The sequence below is a fragment of the Ochotona princeps genome, chromosome 13 (assembly GCF_030435755.1).
Source record: "Ochotona princeps isolate mOchPri1 chromosome 13, mOchPri1.hap1, whole genome shotgun sequence".
NCBI classification, from domain to species: Eukaryota; Metazoa; Chordata; class Mammalia; order Lagomorpha; family Ochotonidae; genus Ochotona; species Ochotona princeps.
Window position 1 is genome coordinate 65,533,956 of NC_080844.1, and position 20,326 is coordinate 65,554,281.

At 48.3% G+C, this 20,326-nt stretch overlaps 1 protein-coding gene across 2 annotated transcripts in view; it reads right to left on the bottom strand.

Moving 5' to 3' along the window:
* C13H10orf90 (chromosome 13 C10orf90 homolog) overlaps positions 1-20,326 on the bottom strand; it is a 262,080-nt gene that overhangs the window by 89,488 nt on the left and 152,266 nt on the right. The window lies entirely within an intron of this gene.

Genomic DNA, 20,326 nt, shown 5'->3' on the forward strand with positions numbered 1-20,326 from the left:
GTCTTGTTTGCGCGCTCGTGCTCTCTCGCTCTCTCTCGCTCTCTCTCTCTCTCTCTCTCTCCCCCTTCTCTGTCTTCCCCTTGTCTCTGTAACTCTGCCTTTCTAATAAACAAGTACACTGAAAAATATTTTTATTACAGACAAAATATAGAGGCCATAGAAGAGTAACAACTAGACTATGAAACAATGCATAACTGTATATGACAAAGGTAATTGCATGCAAAGTTATTAGATGAGCAACAGACAGGAAGGAAATATCAATAAACATGCTCTGAAAGTTGATTCTTTTAAAATACTACAGAGAAGTGAATAAATGATTTGGACATGATCTCAAAGAAAAATAAATACCTTGAAATATACCTTAAGAAGGCTGGAAATCCTTAACAATTGACGAATATAAATTAAACTGACAATATTTCTTTTAAGATAAAGTAAAAAAAAAAATACACCTGCGGGCCCGGCGGCGTGGCCTAGCTGCTAAAGTCCTCGCCTTGAACGCACCAGGATCCCATATGGGCGCCGGTTCTAATCCCGGCAGCTCCACTTCCCATCCAGCTCCCTGCTTGTGGCCTGGGAAAGCAGTCGAGGACAGCCCAAAGATTTGGGACCCTGCACCCGCGTGGGAGACCTGGAAGAGGTTCCAGGTTCCCGGCATCAGATTGGCGCAGCATCGGCCATTGTGCTCACTTGGGGAGTGAATCATCGGACGGAAGATCTTCCCCTCTCTGTCTCTCCTCCTCTCTATCTGACTTTGTAATAAAACTAAATAAATCTTTAAAAAAAATACACCTGCATATGAAAGAATATTTTCAAGGAAGTTAAAAGAAAATCTAAAGATTGGTGTAAAATGTTTGCAAACCATATCTGTGATAAGGGATTAATATCCAGAATACATAAAGAACTCCTCCAATGCAATGGCTAAAAAGATGAACCAGGTGACCCAATGCAAGCATGGGGAAGGAGTGCCAAAGGATGCTCTCCAAAGCAGATGTACCAAGGCCAAGGGGCACTTGAGAAGATGCTCAGCGTTGCTAGCTCGTCCGTAGGGCAGTGCAGGCACACGCCCCAGGGAGCCACTGTGCGCCAGGGAGCCAACCTCCAGCACCGCTGTCATGAAAGCAAAGCAGAAAGAGCAAGCACTGTGAAGACATGAAGAAATGGAAGCATGGTCAGTGGGAATGTGACATCACATTGTACAGTTTGTCAGCCGCACAGAAACCTATGAGCACAGAATCATCCTCTGAGCACAGACAAGGACTCCAAACGCACTTTTATAGAAATTTTTATACCAGCACTATTCACAATAGCCAGAGGTGGCCATTACGGTGCTATTCGGAAAGTTCACAGCCCCATAAGAATGCCTGCAAATAAGGAATCTTAACAAACGAATGGATAAGCAACTGGTTGTCTATATGCACAATGGAACATTATTAATAAGAATGAATTCTTGACACAAGTCATTAATAAGCATCAATAAGAATGACACAGGCTGCATTGTGGGTAGATCTCCAAAATGTAACTGCCAATGACAGAGGACAGACAAGACGCTTATAAATGGGATAGTTTCACTAAAACACAATGCCCAGAACACGAAAATCCATGGAGAAGGAATTCTAGGGACCAGGGTGTTGGGAACTGGGGAACAGTGAATGGCTACAGCGGAGTAGGCAGCAAGCCACGTGACACCACCCCGAGCCTCACTCTTCCTGCTGACCCCTCCCTCTACCTGACTGTTTGCTAGTCTTAGTGACACTGCTTTCTGACCATAAAATCTAAGTGCCATCCCAGCTCTTCCTAGTACGAACAGAAAGACCAGCAAGCTGCCTGAGAGGTTCAGTTCTAAGGCAGATCAAGAATGGCTGTGGCTCAGTTGCTAAAACCTCACCTTGCATGTGTCAAGATCCCATATAAGCCATGATTTTTTCCCTGGCTCTGCCACTTCACATCCAGCTCCCTGCTTGTGGCCTGGAAAAGCAGTCAAGGATGGCCCAAATCCTTGGGACTCTGTACTATGTGGGAGACCTAGAAGAAGTTTCTGGCTCCTGGCTTTGGATCAGCTCAGCTCTGGCCTTTGCGGCCACTTGGGGAGTGAATCAGAGAAGGAAAGAGTTTTCTCTGTCTCTTCTTGTCTCGGTAAATCTGCCTTTGCAATAAAAATAAGCAACTCTCTAAAAAAATGGCTGTGACACAAGCTCCTACATCTCACTGTTCAATGTGAATCTTCCATCCCAGTCATCCTGCCCTGGAAGCCTCCTGCTGCTTCTGTTGAGATGGCCTGTCCGCCCAGGCTGAGATCCCATATGGAAGTTTCTGTTGAGATGGCCTGTCCGCCCAGGCTGAGATCCCATATGGAAGTTTCTGTTGAGATGGCCTGTTCGCCCAGGCTGAGATCCCATATGGAAGTTTCTGTTGAGATGGCCTGTCCGCCCAGGCTGAGATCCCATATGGAAGTTTCCTGAAGAGGTCTGCATATTCCGAGCTCCCCTCTTCCTTCTTTAATCTCAGGCTTGCTGATCAGTTCAGCAGTTGCTACATGCCCTGTTGACAATGAGACAATCCTTGCTGGGGATAAAGGAGTTTCAGAACCAGATGAGGGTGATGGTTACACAACACTAAATGCCACCGGACTCATACCTGGAATAATTGGAATGGTTGATTTTCATTGCATGAATTTTACATCAAAAAAGCAACAACAAACTACCTTGTCTTTCCCTTAGTTTGACAAACACACACACATGCATGCACACCTACACACCATGAACACCTATAAACTTCAGGGTTAAGGTGCAGGGAAGTGGGTTCCTTCCATCCTCTTGGCTCCAACTTAAATGGTAGCACATTTCATGGACAAAAACTTGCCAAGATGTGTTAAAAATAAAATGCACATATATTGTGACCCACCAACTGTGGTTAAGGATTCAGTTGTACATTTGCCTCAGCTTATAGCAACACTGGTGTTTTATCTGTTTATAAACTGAAACAAATTAAAAATAAAAATCTGGCAAATGTGTGTTGATTATGTGAAGCGCCTCAAAGAACCAACTGGTCTCTAATTGCCCTTGAACATCCCTTCAGTCACCCATAAATTATGTATCTGTGATTTATGTAAACAACTTCATTCAGCAATAAAAACAACCACATACATGAATTTACAGCATCACATATAATGTGTAGCCCATAAAGTGGATGTAATAAAATGAAATCCCTCAAGAGCACCACTGCTTAGATACACGTCTCTTCAGCAAATTGGTGAATATTCAACCTTCCTGGCTCATTTGTGAATCATCAAGGACCGGTGCACCTTCACCTTTCTTTCATCTGAGAAATGGGAATGAGAAGGATATGGGCCTTTGAAAGAAGCCACGCACCTACAACAACTTAGCTCAAAGTACGTGGCATGGCATCCAGCAGTGCAGGAGGGATGCCATCAGGCACCCAGTGGTTTGGTTTTTGGAAAGGGAGAAAGATAATCACGGACCGTTTCCTGTGGCAGCTGTGGGCATGGGTACCATGGAGGCACAGAAGGGGAGCCACCCATGCAGGCCTTCCCACTGAGTCCTCGTACAAGCTGTAAACCACCAAGTTCCCAACACCAGAGTAAGGCTTGTGGTTGAGACCAATGGCTAGTGTTACTAGGCTTCTCCACCTGCCGATGGCAAACCGCGTTTCTCCATCCCAGAGCCAACTACCAGGAGCACAGACACTCAGAAGCACCCTGCATACATTCTCTAGAAAACAAGCTGTTAGAAAGAAAAACCAATCTTTATGCAAGTCCTATCCCACACACAAGTAGTACAGAACACAATGAAAGATATCTAACTTGACCTTCCCTGAAGGACTAGCTGTGTCATGGACTTGAACTTCAAGGCTGTCATCTGACCTTGGCCATACCCCACGGTCACAAGGGGGGGCACAAGGCTGATCAGAGCCAAGCTGTAGCAGTGGGAAGGAGGGTGAGGCTTAGGGAAACCTGAGGGACATGTGCCTCTCAAATCAGTTGGTGCAGCTCAACCCAGCCTAGGTCTGGTGTTGACAAATGTTCTCATTTTGAGAGAAGCTATGCCTGAATTTATATCTGAAACCTTCCAATTTAAAAAATATTGTCAGCTAAGTCAAAGTCAACAACAAAACATTTTGGGCTAAATCCTGTGAGATGACCGCACCCACAGGCCATGCCTGGTGAGCTCTGTGGCAGCATGGACCCTTGCAGGTTTCATGCTGCACATCTGGCACAGATCACAGCTTGATGGTGGGGTCCTTCTGTGCTTCTGGTGTTCTGCCAAGTTCACCCTGGAATGTAAGAGGGTTTCTAGTGCCCAACCTATCAGTCATGGAGCTCTGGGGTGTGGCTGGCTCCTCCTCCCCTCTGCCTTGCTTACACATCACACACCTACAGGGAGGAGGGGCTGACTTCCCATGCACCTGTAACACTATGCAGTGCTTCCCCCAGCTTCCTTCACCACACACATCCTAAGACACACTCAGTAGCCACAGAGCACATAGAGAGTTTTGCAGGCCTTCCCAGGGAAAGACCAACAGAACCTGTGCTGTGTGGTGTCAGATCATCCTAAATGAATATAAAGAAGAATGACAGAATTGGAATTCCAAGAAAAAGCCATAAAGCCACCAGGCAGTCCTGGAGCAGGGTTGATTTTTCTTAAGTGAGGGGAGTGAACAATTGCATAATTCACAGCCCAGGAGAGTTCCTCCAAAATCCATTCTTCCTCTGGCTGGCAGTTCTGTGCCCCGAGGGCCTCTCCCTCCCCCATCAGCACCAAGAGGGTGCCTGAGGTGGGGATTAATTCCCATGCTGGAATGGCTTTTAAACACCACTTTCAGAGCTGGCACCGAGGCATGGTGCGTTAAATCATTGCCTGCAGTGCTGGCATCCGGGGTGGGTACCAGTCTGAGTTCTGACTACTCCACTTCTGCTCCAGCTCCCTGCTGATAGCTCGTGGGAGACCCAGATGAAGCTCCTGCTGGTCCATGATTTTAAAGATGTGGAGCATTAAAATAAGTCACTTGGGGCCTGCTCTGTGGCTCAACAGGTTAATCCTCCATCTTCAAGCATCAGCATCCTATATCCACGGCAGTTTGTGTCCCAGTGATTCCATTTCTGATCTAGTGCCCTGTTCAAGCAGCAGAGGATGTTCCAAGTCATTGGAGACCTGGAAGAGGCTCCAGGCTCCTGGCTTCAAATCAGCTCAGCTCCAACTGTTGCATCCATTTGGGGAGTGAACCAATAGGTGGAAAATCTTTCCCTCTCTGACACTCTCCCAGTTCAGCTAAGGTCACGCATAATGCACTGCTCTCTCTCATGTCCACCCCCAGCTCTGCACCGAGCAGAGTCATCCCTCCTCCAGTCTCTTATCCGGACAGATTGTGCCCTCAGGACCCATGGGACAGGAGGTAACACGGGTACAGTTAGCCCCCCAAGTCGCATGTCTTGCACTCATGCATTCAATCAACTGCACATTATAGATATTTTAAAATACTGTATATTACAGGTGTAATATTGAGGTGTAGTGGGTAACGTTCACACCCGCAGGATCAGCATCCCATATGGAAACTGGCTCGTGTCCTAGCATCCAGTTCCAATCCAGCTCCTTACTAATGGTCTGAGAAAGCAGCAGAAGATGGCCCACGTCCTTAGGAAACCCAGAGGAAGCTCCTAGCCCCAGGATTCAGCCTGGCTCAGCCCTGGACATCATGACCATCTGTGGTGTTAGCCACTAGACAGAAAAAAAAATCTCTTTTTGTCTTTCCTTCCCTCTTCATAACTCTTTTAAATCAATAAGTACATAACTCTTTTAAAACATGATGTATGTCTAGCATTTTTGTCTTATCATCATTCCGTAAAGCAACCGCTCACATGGCAGCTCTAGTGTGTCAGTTCTGTACATACTATGGAGATGATCTGAAGCCCACAGAAGCCCATGCAAAGGTCACATGGCAGCTCTAGTGTGTCAGTTGTGTACATACTACGGAGATGATCTGAAGCCCACAGAAGCCCATGCAAAGGTCACATGGCAGCTCTAGTGTGTCAGTTCTGTACATACTACGGAGATGATCTGAAGCCCACAGAAGCCCACGCAAAGGTCACATGGCAGCTCTAGTGTGTCAGTTGTGTACATACTACGGAGATGATCTGAAGCCCACAGAAGCCCATGCGAAGGTCACTAGGGATCTGAGTATGCAGGAACTGAGTTGCCCACAGATCCCAGGGAACGTAACCTCCACGGACAGTGAGCGATTATAGAGTTGGAAAAACCCTCCCACCCGTTATGTAGAACTGCCACCCACATTTCCGGTGTCCTAACTGGCTCCTGTTGATGATGAGTCTTCAGTCGTCTGAATCCCTTGCTTCCCTCCTTTCACCATGTCAGGGGTAGCATCACGATTCACACACTCAGCCAGGGAGTGACACAAATGCTTGACTTTTCTTGGTCACTGGGAAAGAAAACATTAAAAGGTTCATGCATTTTACCAGATGATAGATATCTTAAAAATGCATGTTGGATTGCATCTGTGAAATAAAATGTTCTATGGCAAGGGGCATGCTTGGACTTTAAAAGAAATGGAGGCAGGAAAACTGAAGATAAACGGAGAGTGAAGACAAGCTCGTCAGATGTAACCATCATCTTGCAACAGGTCCAAGGAGTACAAGATTCCTGCACCAGGCACAATTTTCTTCAAATTCATGTGTTTGGCCACACACTACATCTGAGGTCATTTCATAAAATGCCTTAAACAAAGTGGTATAGGAGAAAACAGTGTTTGCAGGTTCAAGTCTGAGAATAATCTTGGAAAGATTTACAAACCATGAAGACAGCTGTGTGCCACAGTCATGACCAGCCATGACACCTAAGTCTGAAATGCACTCTCTAGCACAGGTCAGACCCAACGCCTTTCCTGTTACTCCTCCCACTTTCCAACCTTTGGAAACAAAACAATTTGCTAAAAAGTAGGTAAAGAACTGAGAGACTACCTAGGGATGCAGCCTGGAAGAAATAAGCTGTTAAAAAAACCAATGGGGTTGGAAAGCTTAGGGGAAGAAGAAGGGAATTGTTATCCTTGCACTGATCTTCGAAAAAAATTCAGATGGACCAATTTGAAAGTGGTTTTGACTGGTATGTCCTGACTGGCCTTTCCAAGAAGTATCTGTTTATAAAGGACCATTCCCCCAAGACACAGGGTGGCCCCAAGGCCCTGCAGTCTCACCCGGGGCTCACCAGGCATTCCTTTCCCACCTGACCATGCCATTTGTCCAGCAGAAAGCAAGAATGTTCAGCAAAAGCCAAGGAAGAAGTGCTAAGACCGTAAGCTCTTGCTAATGGTCAGGAGAGTTTCCTCTATTAGCTTCCTCTTAAGATATGATAAGCTTATGATATGAATAAACCAATTTCTATATCTTACAGCTATTTTGAGAACAAAAGAACAAGAAATATGCAAACATCCAGCACATTTCTGCAAGGCAGCAGGGAGAAGAAAATACTTTGAATTAATGATTGTGGTTCAACCGGACATCTGGTGGTGGTGGTGGTGCGGAATGAATCTTGACCCTGCCTCACAAGATACACACAAATAAATCCAGACAAATCATAGGTCTAATGACAAAGGTCAAACTGTGATGCCTCAAGAGTAAAACACAGACTATCTTCATGTCTTGGGAAAGGCAAATATTTCTTTAAAAGAACACTTTAAAAAAAATCCCTGAGTGTAAAAAGAAAAGATAGATAAATTGGACTTCAGAAAAATCAAGAACCTGTATTTATCAAGACACTGTTAGCAAATTAAAAGTCAATCCACGGAAAAAGAACGGACATCTACAATACAGACGCGTGTACCATATGTCTTGAACGTTTTAAGAACTGCTACTCATCAATAAAAAACAAGATAGAAAACTCAATTTTTAAAAATCAGGCAAAGGTGTTCAAGAGGCACTTCACGAGATGGGGTACCTATATATGAATATCTGCTCAGAAGCTGCAGTAATCAGAACAGTTGAAGGAAAACACTGTAGCAAAGCCAGAATTAAGACGTTTGGCAACACCAGCTTTAGAGAAGAGGGAAGGCAAACAGTGCAGCCCTATTGGAAAGCGTTGGCTCTATCCACACAGCTACAAACTCTAGGCCTAACCTGTAGTGCAACCATTTTACTCCAAGAAAAATGGATTCATGTGTTTTAAAAGAAGCACATACAAGAACGCTGGTGGCGGCTTTGCTCACATGAGCAAACAATAGGAAGAACCTACGTGACCACCAACGTGGAGACAGATAAGAGGGGCACCTTCGTACATGGGACACTACACAGTACAGGGGCACAACAGCACATGGTGAATCTCAGATACGATGTTCATCGAAAGAAGGCAGAGCTGAGAGCTGCATACTAGATGATGACATGTTCATCAGGTGTGAGGAGCAAGCATCAGAGTGTAAGCTGAAACAGCGGCTACCAAGGAGAGGCAGGTGAGAAAAGGACACGCAGGGGCCTTCTGAGCTATGACACACATCTATTCTGGTCTGGGTAACAGGAGTGTGGAAAAACATGTCACACTACATATATCAGTGTCCTTTGCTGCACACATTGAGATCTCATTAGCCATAGCAAAACCCCACCGATCCCACAGAAGATGCAGAAAGATGACTGCAAAGTCTTGGGACCTATCATTTTGGCTCAAATGATGACACCATACCAGCTTCCTCTTCAACCTTATCTTCTTCCATCCATCACCCCAGGAAACACTGCAGAAGCAAGATAAGCCTTAAAGAACTGAAAATGTATCTGAAAGCTAAAGTTCTATTTGGAATGACCCCTCCTGCTGACCATAGACGGAGGCTATCCTAAACAGCACACATGGCACCATCACACAGCAGGAAAACGGGGAGCCAAGGCGTGCAGGTGGCTGATCGTCAGACACCTTGGTGACGTGGGCACTGCACAGGGACTTGCATTCACCTGACCTCAGAGCCATTTAAGACACAGGAAGTCTCCCCAAAGTACCCCTTGTGTTCAGGGCAGCCAGCCTGATTACAGTCCACGCAACAGGAGCGACTGCCTGCACAGCACCCTTCACATCCTCTCAGTCAGCCTTCACCTTGGAGCCAGGAAACTAAATCAGGATAAGGGGTTAATGACAAAGCTGGTCCCCTGTGACTCATCAGCATTTCCGTGTTTGATCACTGCACACCTTGACTTTGCCGTAGCCTGGGACGCTTACATGATAGGTGGATTGGACTGTGGGAAGAAAAGGTGCGGATAGTAGTGAACAAAACACAAAGCCATAGCCAAGTCCCGCCTGACCTGCAGCAAAGGTCCTAGCAGAGACTCCTCCGCGGTGTGTAGTTCAGCAAACCCTTTTTATCCACACGTGAGTCAAAGTGAGTGGAATCAGCCTCTCCCAGCAATGTGGACAGAGGGGTCTGCATAGTGGGCTAAGCCACCAGCTACAACGCCAGAATTCCCTCTTGGAACATCATTTCAAGAGTCAGCTGCTCTTCTTCCAATTCAACGCCTTGTTGATGTGCCTGGAGTGGCAGCAGATGGAGCAAGCACCTGGACCCTTGCCACCCAAGCGGGAGACCCAGAGGGAGCTCCTGGATCCTGGATTCTCCCTGGCCCAGTCATGCCAACTGAGGGAGTAAACCAAACGGTGGAAGATTTTTTTGTCTCCCTTGTTGTGTCATTCTGCCTTTCAAATAAAATAAATCTTAGAAAACAAGGTGGATGGAAGTCAGCTCATGGAAGCTCCTCTCCCCACAGGGGCAGGCAGCTCACATCAGAACTCGCTCATTCTTTGAAATAGAGCAAGTGATGATTATGTTCTGCAAAGATGTGGTTCTGTGGATGCCAGAGGCAATTTCACATTTTAACCTGCCATAAAAATTCTGCAAAATTACACCATTTTGGCGAGTACCTGTGAATTTCTGAAGCAGTCGACCTTCTGTTAACCAAAAATGGGTGAAGAATGTCTTGCTCATTCTGCATCCAATCATAAAGGAGTCTGCTGTGTGAGGGCAGTGAAACCAGCTGGCCCCCTGACACGAAGTCATGCTGCGGCATGGGCCCAAAGGCCCCTGGGCTGAATGCTGCACCCCACAACCATCACTGCAAGTCCTCTGACCTGATAAAGAAATGACACTTGACTTCGGCTAAGCAGAGCTGTTGAGTAATTACTGGGATGCAGGAAGCAGAGAGAGCAGAGGCAGGGGACGAGCACTTGGCCAGAGGACAGAAGGACGCCAACACTCCCTTTTCGCTCAAGCTGAAATTCAGACAGTCCCTCTCTAGGCTTATCAAACGCAGACACTTCCAACTTTTCTAGCTGTAAACTCATGAAATGATCCTTGAAATTATATTACCAAGAGGAATTTTCCTTCATTGCTTATTTTGATATAATTTCAATAAATGTACAGTATATGAACTTATTTCTTCATTTTCTCGTGGTGCTGAAAAAGAAATTCCATTTATGAACCAGTCTGTTGGCCTCCAGCTGAGCACCACACATCAGCAGCAGATTGTCAGTTACGGGACAAGGCTACTGTGTGCAAACCAATGACCCTACAGGGCCAAGGTGGCCCTCTAGTTCATTTCCAACAGGCTGGATCTTGACTTTGTGGTTTGTTGGAGAGTGACAGCCCAGATGCGCTGTCTGTGACCTGGGAAAGGAAGGGACAGGAGAGGGCTCCTGCCGACGTCCTGCAGCAGAAGCCCCATGGACATTTCTGTGCCGCCATACTGTGGTCCCAGGCAGACAACCCAAGCAAAAGCCAGGAACCCTGAGTCTGAGATGGGGTGGTGTGGAGGATCTGAGACCAGAGGAGAGGAAACTTGTCCCTAGGAAATACATTAAAACCATGGTCTTTGGTGATGAATGCTTTAAAGATTTGTTTATATGAAAGGCAGAGCTACAGAAAGAGAAGGAGAGAGATTTCCCATTCACTAGGTCATTTCCCCAAATGGCTGCAATGGCCAGGAGTGGTCCAGGCCAAAGCCAGGGACTGGGCACTCCATCTGGATCTCCCACATAGGGATAGGAGCCTAAGCACGCAGGCCAGCTTCCGTTGCCTTCCCAGGCTCACCAGCAGGAAGCTGGACCAGAAGCAGAACAATGGGGACTAGAAATGGTGCTTGTCTAGGATGCTGGCACTGCAAGCTGCAGCTTAACCCTCTATACCTCAACGCCAGCCCTGCATGAAGAGTTTTTGATGATTTAAACAATACTCAAGACACATGGGGGTATAATGCATAACAGATTATACATCCTTGCCACTCCGATTTCAAAATCAATGTGCTGAGACAGCTGAAGTCCCTGAACCGTTCTGCAATTGCATCCCCTCCTCATGAACACACCATCCTGAATTGGCTCCTCTCTGTAGCCCACTGCCACACATCCATACAATTCCTCTAGCAACATGCAGGATTGTCTTGTACATTTCTAAACACATTGTTAAAGGAGCATGTTCCAACCACCCAACACTTCGCTAAGGTGAACATTTAACTCCGTAACTCCCTTCACCACTGCGCTATCCCCCCTGCTTTCCATTGTCAACATGGGCAAGTGTTCCTGGAGCAGTGGGTGTGAACGAGGCTGGAATAGGGGAACACAGCTTCCACCACAGCCCCCTGCCCCTCTCCCCATGATCGCCTTTCAGGAAATGTCATTCTTAGGGAACAGCAGTACGCATCCACAACCTTGAATCTTCCTTCACTTTCCGTCCTGACCTGCTGGCAGCTCCTATACCCATGTGCAGACCCTGTCACGTGCCCCTCCCCATTGAGAGCCTTGTCTGCCTTGTTTTATCTCCCCAGCTTTCAGTTCTTGTCTTCACTTGGTTCAAACCCATCTCCTTCCATCCTGTTAATCTCCCAGGCCAAGCCACCACCACAGCATGTATAACTGTTTTACCGGCTTCATTATGGGTAAGTCTAGAATAGCCTCTAGACTCAATGCCCCCAAATTTTTAAAGCAGAAACTTGATTTATACCAACTCCTCTCCCCTTCATCTGAAAACCCTTTCAGTGACTTCTGGTTGTTTGGGAAGAAAATAAAACTCCTGTGTCTGATCCCTGCCCACTGGGCCAGCCTCTTTCCCAAGCACCCGGTCTCAACAAGAGCTGCTGCGTTCTATACACTGGGTGACCACTCCTTCACTGTCTCCTTTTTCTTTTTTTTTTTCTTTTTTTTTTTTTTGCTATTTTTTAAAATTTTTTATATGTATAATTTTTATTAATTACATTTCATTATGTGACAGTTTCATAGGCTCTGGGGATGCCTTAACCCCTCCCTGCACCCTCCCCCCATGGTGGATTCTCCACCTTGTTGCTGTATCACATTTTTGTTTTTTGGGTTACATTGCATTATGTGTCATTGTTTTACAGGCCCTGTGATTCCCCCCGCACCACCACAGTGTATTCCTCCACCTTGTTGCATCACCACAGATCAAATTCAGTTGAGATTCTTTCATTGCGTGCATCTACCAGGCAAAAAGTCCCGCATCTTATTGTCATCAGTTTCTCGGGGAGACCATCTCTGGTCCAAAGGTCCGGCCCTCCCCTCTGCCTTGCTTGAGCTAGTGAACGTTGTAGTCCGCCCCACCCCACCCCCCTCAGGATGCACACTCGAGCGCCGCTGCCCCAACTAGTCCAGACTGCCATCAGTTCTCCAATCTGTGGTCAAAGGCATGCTTCCCGGTCACACCTAGCTTAGTCCATCACCACGCCATCTCTTGAAGTGACCTGTGGGGCTACGAGGGAGGTGCCCAATATCTCCCTACTAGGCCACTTGAGCTTCTGGGTCCTGGTTTGGTTGGTGATTCAGTCTGGTTCTAATAGTTCTTATGGGCACTCTCATTCAAACCTTCATGTCTCAGTCCCACTCTTGCCCTAGTGTATATGGTTACTAATACTGGGAGTCACCAGAAATTCATCTCTCACCTACACAAAGGCTGGCCTAATTCAAGGGTGTCCCTAAGAAGCTATTTCTGATCATAAAAACCCCACAGCTCGCCGCTGGGCGGCCAGCATATCACTCGCCTGGCCATGCTGTCTACTGGTCCTCTGACTCTCCTCTGGGCAGCCTCAGCTGCGCCCCCACCCTCACCCAGTGGGTCCTCAGCATCCCCCGTGTGTGCCAGGCAGACGCCACACTCACCCAGTGGGTCCTCAGCATCCCCCGTGTGTGCCAGGCAGACGCCACACTCACCCAGTGGGTCCTCAGCATCCCCCGTGTGTGCCAGGCAGACGCCACACTCACCCAGTGGGTCCTCAGCATCCCCCGTGTGTGCCAGGCAGACGCCACACTCACCCAGTGGGTCCTCAGCATCCCCCGTGTGTGCCAGGCAGACGCCACACTCACCCAGTGGGTCCTCAGCATCCCCCGTGTGTGCCAGGCAGACGCCACACTCACCCAGTGGGTCCTCAGCATCCCCCGTGTGTGCCAGGCAGACGCCACCCTCACCCAGTGGGTCCTCAGCATCCCCCGTGTGTGCCAGGCAGACGCCACCCTCACCCAGTGGGTCCTCAGCATCCCCCGTGTATGCCAGGCAGACGCCACACTCATTCTCCCTGCTGCTCACCTCTTCCACTTTCTTCCTCACATAAGTGTACTCCTGGTGAGCTCGGGCTGTGCTTGCATCTTGCACCTTCAGCACCCAGCTCAGTGCTCATACCAATGGGGTGCTAAGCAGGTGCTGGATAAACTGCACCAGGACCCTTGGGGGGAAAGTGATTGCCTTTGAGACCAAGGGTGATGTTCTTGTTACTGGAATTATTGAGAAACATGCTCTCTGAATATGTGGTTTTTCCACACCACTGAAGTTCCTCCCTTGAAACCAGAAATACTTTTGCACAGTAACTTAAACAGAGATCTTTCTAAAAATATCATATGCCAGCTGAAGTTTGGCCAATATTCTCCAGAATACCTGAATGGGTGATTTCCAACCATATTTATTCTCACAGGTCAGTGCTTAGATACTTTCAAGTTAATTCCTGACTATTTACTTTCTCAAGTTTTTGAAGTAGGCAACAAAGGTGTCTCCCATATTTCCTGCTGCTCCATTAGAATGAGCAAGCATTCTTACGGAGTGAGCGCCTTGTGAGGATTTGTCCTTCCAGCCACAGGCCCACAAGGCTCAGCTTTTACACACACATGTCATCTGGTCTTATCTCTTAGTTTTCAGTCTGCAGGGGAAGTCCCTGTGTTAGCTCTGTGCCTCTCACAGTGCCCTTCACAGTGGCTACTGAGAGCAGAGCTAAAGGCAGTCAGGAATAGCTACTCATCTCAGCCCGGCTATAGGTCCTTTCCTGGGCCCCTTCCCCCTGTGCTCTGCCCTCTGTCCCGGAGGAACCCAGAGCCTCTCACAGCTGTCACTACTGGCCAGTGCTGTTGGTACTGACCTGACCGTGGGCACCAGAGATGTTAGGTCACCTCCTCCATTCAGGCGACAGGCCAGTGGCTTAAAATACCAACCAACCAACTAACCAAGACACCTGCCTTTATCTGTAGATACTGCCAACTGGCCAAGTCAAGAAATTCTAACAGCTTCTTTGAGAGTTGTTTACTTCAGTGCTCAAGGCAGGAATCCTGTTCCTAGAGTTTGTAGACAGTTTTCAGGCAGATTTCAACTGTTGGGTGGGAATTCCTCTGAAGTGAGGCCCTCAACAGTTAGCAAACGCGCAGTATTATGCTAGCTACAATTGGTAAGCAATGTGAATGTGGAGATCTTGAAGAACTGTGAAATACTTGGCTCTCGTAAGTTCCAGTTCTTTTGATCTTCCCGCATGAAGCCTGCATATTTTCCATTTGTAGTATTTGCACTTCACAATGAATGTTGTGCTTCTCCAGGGCCACACTGCGTCTGCCCACGAATCTCCACTTTGCTCTTTGAACTAAGCCAAACATGAAGAGAAGCCTTCCCTTCTCAGCAGACTGTTCCTGGCCGTCAGTAGGAATTACTTCCAGAATAAACTAGGCCCCTTCCTTTCCACGATTTTTAAGTGGGTAAAGACTCACTCAAGGTGAAAGCACACCAGTGATTGTAGTCTCTGTTTTTAATTTTAGCATTTACTTGCAACAGGAAGAAAACCAAAATTAATTTTCCACTTTACTTCATTGGCAAACCATTTTTCACTTTACTGAGCATTCAAAGCACAGTGATAAATGACAAATAATAAGATGCCAGCGTTCTCAGTGCATGGTTGGAAGCCCTGAGACCTCATTCTTAATGGACACACTGACATGGGCTCCTCTCTGACACAGTCTTGCCCTTGTCTGGTCCCACAGCCAACCCCAGTGCTGCCGGAGGGCATAGGTCTCCAACCACAGTGCCTCATGGGCTGCACTGAAGATACCAATCAGACACCGCCAGCCTGTGGCTCTTGAGCAAGGGCCAAGGGATAAAGCCACACCCACCAGGCATCTACTCAACTACAGTAACAGCGGCAAAGGTTTTCTGAAAAGGCCAGTCACCACCACAGGTCATAGAGGACACACCTTCTCTGCCACACTGCCCAGCTTGGCCACCGTGGCCTGAGAGCCACCATGGGCTAGGATGAATGAATGCGAGTAGCATGAGCTCATGGGATATAATTCTTTTTTTCCTACCCATTTAACAGCATAGAAAACTCAAGGTGTCCCACAAAAACAGGCAACATGATTTCCTAAAATACCTGCTGATCCCTGTGCATCAGGCATACTCATGCCCTAGTTGCATCCCTCAAGCCCATTTGGTAAGTTCCCACATGGGATTTGAGAGCCCAGCACAGTGCATTCCTGCCATGGCTGCCACTGGTTAAAACCCTGGCCTCTCTCGAAGAGGACAGATGCTATGGAAGAAAAAATCTGCAAAAAGAAAATGCATGCAGAATCTAGCTCTTGGCCCACCATCAGTTCCAAAGTGTGACCCTTACCCTGTCATTAGTCTTAATGACAGCACCAGCTGCTTCGGCTTCACCACAATGAAAAGTGACCGCACGTTTCATTCAAGCACCACTGAGACTCAAGTACCAGAGGAACCATGGCTTCCATGGCAACGAGACTGCAAAACACCAAGCTCCCGAGTTCCACAGCCAGCAGAGGTGCATGTGAGTGCAACACTGCAGGCAATTGCAGGACTGGCATCTTGGTGGTCCTGATGACAGAAGTTAAGGTCAAGGCCAATTTTCACTCTCTGGGCTGTAGGACCCCCATGAGTCTGTAGGGCCATGTGACTTGGACGTGAAGAAGAAATGTCACCTCCTTAAATTGTGGCTGCAATTTAGAGAAGGGAACCCTCTCAAAGACTGTGTGTGTGTGTGTGTGTGTGTGTGTGTGTGTGTGTGTGTTCTAAGTAGAGTGGCCAGCAGGAACAGAGGCCAGCACCCATCTCAGCTCTGGCACTGATCAACACCTCCAGACTGGAGGGCAGGGTGGGGTAGAGGTGTAAATTTAGAAACTCAATGGCAAGCAATCCCCCATGGAGACCTGAAAGAAAACAGTAAAAGCTGTGACCAGAAAGGTCCCCATAATCAGAAAACAGTGGTCAGGGCACCCGTAACTCCAGAGATGGGCCACCTCCAGAGCAGGTGCTCATGCCTTCTCTCTCTCTCTATCTGCCCAGGCAGAAGAGCAGGCCCAGCAGCTTCCTGCTGGTGTGGTCATCCTGAGTCTTGGCCAGCACAGTGCACAGGAGCCCTGGTGGAAGGAGGGAGAAGGGCTATCTTCTCACTGTCTGTACATTCAGACTTGTATCTGCCAACCTCCGGGTCCAGGTGGATCCTCTAGGCCACCCCTTCTTTCCTCCCTAAGGCCATGGGAGGCTAATCTCCAGGCTGGACCATGTCCTAGATGGATGTCACAGATGTTGTTCTGGGCTTTCCCCTGGACCCAGAGCCAAGGGCTGGTCACAAAGCGTCTGCAAACCACACAGGCAGTGACACATTTGTCAGTCAGAATGCCTCGACTCTGTACAGCCACAGAAACATCAGAAGGGAATCCAGGCTCTGATCATTGCTGCCTGTGCCACTTGGGCAGGCAGTGTGTACCTTGCAGATGTGAGATTGTCTGACTGGCAAATAAGCATAAAGGAAACTGCCAGGGCTGCAAAGGTCTCTAACCTTTCCCTAGGGCTACTTTGGGTTTTGAGGTCATGAATAGGCTTGATGGGCGCTGGTATATGGATAGAATATTCTTGTAGCCTGCTACCAAGAGCCCTCAACCCACCCAAGGTCCAGCCAGAACCAGGAGCAAACTCTGCCAGAGCTCTTCAACCAAGGCAGATTATCTGGGTGTCCAAACACCTGTGACTTACCAAACGCACATGGCTGAATTTCTGCTCTTTGCAGAAATTGAGATCTCCAGGGTAGGAGTTGGGCTTAGCACCTGGCTCAGGGTCCCTCGCACTGCAGCCAGCTACAGTTCACAGGGGCTCTTGGAAAGCAAATGTGTGAATGGATGCAGCAGTATATTCAGTGGCACCATAAAGTCAGCTGTGCTGGCTGCACTTACACCACAGAAGGTGGAAGATGCTACAGCTCGGGACAAGCCCTCTTGTTCCCATCCACCAACTTCCCGCCCAAGACTTAGCTGAAGCTGAAGACTCAGTGGAGCCCATCTAGCATCAGGACGTTGTGCAGCCAAATGTAGAGTTCACTGCTCACTAATACCTGTGCGGCATATGAGGCCCCACCTTTCAACCAAAGGCTCCATGAAACAGGTACTGGGGGACCCAGGTGGAGCTCCATCTTAACCACTTGCTTGACGGCTACTAGCCTTTGGCTCATGGCCAAAGGGGAGGTTGCAATGGAGGTACACGTGGGAACAAGTTCTGACCTCTTGAGCCCATTTTCCTATCTGTGATGCAGAGGTAACTGTTGGGGGTTCAAAATACATTACCCCAAAATATAACTATAAGAGATCAGAGTATGACACCCCCGAAGGGCCTTCTTTGACATATTTCTAGTGGGTTGCTGTGATAAACTGTGAAGGAGAAAAGGAGCTATGAAGTGGAGTCCTTTTGCTTCAGCAATGCACATCCACAAAGGGAATTCACATGAATAAAAGTGTCTACAACAGGAGCCTTTGCAGGGCAAGGATACGCTCCTGCGCCATGCAGTCCCCCTCACCCTCCCCACTCCTTTCTAAAGCTCAGGGGGTAAACACACTTCAATCTCCTGACTCTCCTAACCATCTCATACATTGGAGGACTCCCACACACAGGCATACAATTAAGATGGTCTGTCTCCCGTCAATCCATCTGATGGGAATTTAATTTGAAGCCCAGCCAAGGACCAAGGGAGGGGAGTAGGGAGCCACATTCTCCTTCCCAACACCATCACAGTGACTTCCTCAGAAGGTTGTGAGGACCACATGTGGAGCTATTCATGTGTAAATGTGTAGACCAGCACAGGCACCTGGCTTATCAGTGTGGATAGCTGCAGCAGAGCCAGGGTGACAAGCAGAACAACCAGCTGATGGGCTCCACCGAGGAACCTGCCAGCTCTGCCTGCCAGGGGCACAGACAGGAACGTTCCACACCCAGGTTTTGCTCATGCAGGCCTTGGACCTGAGAAGAGGCTGCAGCAAATAATGCACAGAGGGGGACGTCATCAGTCACTCCTTGACTGACATTCAGTGAGGACATGCCCAGCACAGTCATCGCCTCCATGCAGGGCTGAGGCCAGACAAGGTACATTCAGGGCACTTAGTACAGCTTCCTTTGCCTCCACACCACGACACTTAGGACCAGAGCACCCTTAGGCAGTGGTTTCTGCTATGCATGGTGGGATGCTGAGCCGCATCCCTGGCCACCCCACCTCTCCCCCCACTTGTGTCAACTTTCTTGAGACGTTTTTGTCAGACTTTACTGTAGCTGCTAAACCACGGCTTACAGAGCCATCCTCTGGTGGGCCTGCGGCTAAAACGTGGCCAGCATCCAGCAACGCTTCAGCAGAGACATCCTTTCCAGGCTGGACACTACGGACCAGCATGAAAGCAACCAGGATGAAGGGTCCCCTTCCCAATGCGCAGGAAGAGGCTGGAGAGGTGGTGACCATAACCAAGGACAGCAGAGGTGGCCCACACAGAAGCCACAGGAGGGACACTGCCCCTCATGAGTGCTGGCCAACACAAGCCAATCACCACAGCCCAAGTCCTCGATGAGCAAACAGTGTAGCTGCCACAGGAGGACACACTTTGGCGGGAGTCCTTTGGGGTTTGAAGGCCCTGGGAACCCACTCGATGCCTGGCTCACTATTGGTCTGTCATCAGCATGGGCTGCAGTATGCGTTTGCTGAATGAGGAAGTGATCGCCCCAAAGTGACACTCAAAGTCTCAGAATGTCAGGAGCAAAGCAGGGTAAGTAACACAGTTGATGGGTCCCGCCAAAGCACCCACCAGCAGCCAGGGCCCAGGCCAAAGGTGTCACGAAGGTCACTGGATCCAGTCTTCAAGGCACTACATGTGTGAAAGCTTTCATCACCCCATCATTCCACAGAAGTTAAAGGACTTTATCAAAATCCATCAGGAGAAACAGCAGAGCTGAAAACGTTCAAATGGAATGAATTTCCACTGAGGAAAGAAATGGCAGCAGGTCATGACACATTGGCCACCACTGTAGGTGGCGCCTGCAGCCGCCCCTCAGCTTTTGTCCTAGTTCTGTGGACTCGCACACAGGTTTGCCATGTGCACTCAGAGCACTAGACTTCCACAGGAAAGAAAGGGCTGTCTGGAGAGAAATTGGGTAACCTCTTGCCACCCCAGTACACACACTGGCTTCCTGGTTTTCCTCGGCCATCTTCTGGTGGGCAGTGTGACTGCCACAGGCCATCCTTTGGCTCTCAAATAGTCATAGGAAGACATTTGTGTGAGGACATGAGTGTGAGTACAGGACAGGGACTCTGGTCCCGAGATCTGGTTCATATACATGACACCTGTGCATCAATCCACTGGACATCACCCTCCCTACAAACACAATGTCCAGAGAAGCAACTCATTCTTCTGTGGTTTTGCTGTTGCTGCTTTGTTTTAAAGCTTTTTTTTTTAATCTACATCTGGAAAAATGGCATGTTTCCAACAAAACAGAACATTGGTCACCACCTTGTAGCCCTAGGCCTGGCATGAGGGAGACTTACAGCTTCACAGATGGCCCTCTGTCGCTAGTCTTTGCTGGAGCCCTGCGGCCACGTTCCACTCTGGAAGCTGCAGATGTGGGTCCCAGTGCCACTCAGAGTGGACACAGTGTCTCAGACTCTGCAGTTACACTGCAAGCAGCACAGGCCAGCTGGCCACCAAAGGCATGACTGCTAAGCACACGTGCTGATCATCTTAGAACCTGGCCCCTCCATGCA